A 2,102-nucleotide genomic window follows, 5' to 3' on the forward strand; every position below is an offset into this window, starting at 1 on the left:
CCTTCTCTTCCCATTTTCTTCTTTACTTTTAAATGTCATCTCTGTTCTCAAATTATTTAGGATAGTGCTTGCAAAATGGTAATATAATTTCTAGGTAATTTGACATATCCCTTAGATAAAACTGTTGTTTGTATATTTCTTTATTTGTGCTTCATTTAATATGAGTCCACTATTTTGTATGACTTAAATGGGTCAAAATTTAATAAAATCATATGAAAGGTGTCAGCTTTCCAAAGGGAGTAGCTTGATTTATCTTTGGATTTTTTTAACCTCATTTCATAAAGTCTTCTTTTTTTGTAAGTGATTTACATGCAATTCTTTCATTTTATATATGCATATATATAATTATAAATTTAAATTATAAATTTAAATTTAGAGTAACACCGTAATGAGATATGCCACAGAGTAATTTTACATTCATTACTGGTTAATTATACCAATCGGTTAATCCATATATTAGGGAAAGTTTTGATTTTGTTCTTTAACATAAATATTAAAACCACACATTTTTAACTTATTTTCTCTAATGAGTAATTAGAGCTGAAAGCACGTATTTAAACAATTGAAATTCTTCTGCTTTGATGTAAATGGACAACATTGTTCACACATTTCTTAGAACTAATTCAGACCCTTGGAAGAAAACAATTTAAAAAATAAATTTTTATAAGCTCATATAAGATTGAAATATGCGATATTAAAAACTCAATGTCCCTGACGTGATTCTGTCCTGAGTGGCTGTTCTCTTGAGACATGGTCGTTTATCTCCACCCGCCTTCTCCCCCACCTAAGTGCATGCCGCCACCCGATGGAAGATTCGAGGGACATGGACATGTCCCCCCGAGGCCCCAGAATTATCTTTTCAGTAGTGAATTAAAGGCTTACAAAGATTATCACTTTAAGGTGGATAATGATGAAAATGAGCACGAGTTATCTTTAAGAACGGTGAGTTTAAGGTCTGGTGCAAAGGATGAATTGCACATTGTTGAAGCAGAGGCAATGAATTATGGAGGCAGTCCAATTAAAGTGGCGCTAGCAACTTTGACGATGTCTGTACAGCCAATAGTTTCCCTTGGGGGCTTTGAAATAACACCACTAGTGCTCTTACGGTTGAAGTGTGGTTCAGGGCCAGTGCATATTAGTGGACATCGCCTAGTAGCTGGGAAGGAAAATGCAGAGTCAGAAGATGATGAGGAGGAGGATGTGAAACTCTTAAGTACATCTGGAAAGCTTTCTGCCCCTGGAGGTGGTAGCAAGTTTCCACAGAAAAAAATAAAACTTGCTACTGATGAAGATGATGATGAAGCTGATGATGACGAAGAAGACGATGATGATTTTGATGAGGAGGAAACAGAAGAAAAGCACCAGTGAAAAAATCTATATGAGATACTCCAGCCAAAAATGCACAAAATTCAAATCAGAATGGAAAAGACTCAAAAACCATCATCAATACCAAAATCAAAAGGACAAAAATCCTACAAAAAAAAAACAGGCAAAAACTCCTGAAACACCAAAACAACCTAGTTCTGTAGAAGACATTAAAGCAAAAATGCAAGCAAGTATAGAAAAAGGTGGTTTCCTTCCCAAAGTGGAAGCCAAGTTCATCAATTATGTGAAGAACTGCTTCCAGATGACTGACCAGGAGTCTATTCAAGATCGTTGGCAGTGGAGGAAGTCTCTTTTAAGAAAATAATTCAAACAATTTGTCAAAAATTTTCTCTCCTATTTTATTTCTGTTAACAGTTGATATCTGGCTGTCCTATTTATAATGCAGAGTGAGAACTTTCCCTACCATGTTTGATAAATGTCCAGATTCCACTGACAAGAATGTGTTGTCCAAAATGCCTATTTAGTTTTTAAAGATGGAACTCCACCCTTTGCTTGGTTTTAAGTATATGTGGAGTGTTATGATAGGACATAGCAATAGTGGTAGTCAGACATGGAAATGGTGAGGAAACAAAAATATACATGTGAAATAAAACTCAGTATTAAAAAGGCAAACTCAATGTATTAACTTTAAAATTTAATCAACATGTCAAACAATTCAAAGAAACAAAATTAATTATTTGAAAATGAAAATTTTGTCACAGATGAGAAATGAAGCC

At 34.3% G+C, this 2,102-nt stretch overlaps 1 pseudogene; it reads left to right on the forward strand.

Annotated features, from left to right (window-relative positions):
* Positions 1-805: 805 nt before the first annotated feature.
* LOC105537772 lies at positions 806-1,766 on the forward strand (annotated as a pseudogene).
* The last annotated feature ends 336 nt before the right edge of the window (positions 1,767-2,102 follow it).

The sequence above is a fragment of the Mandrillus leucophaeus genome, unplaced genomic scaffold (genome assembly GCF_000951045.1).
Source record: "Mandrillus leucophaeus isolate KB7577 unplaced genomic scaffold, Mleu.le_1.0 Scaffold1027, whole genome shotgun sequence".
NCBI lineage: Eukaryota > Metazoa > Chordata > Mammalia > Primates > Cercopithecidae > Mandrillus > Mandrillus leucophaeus.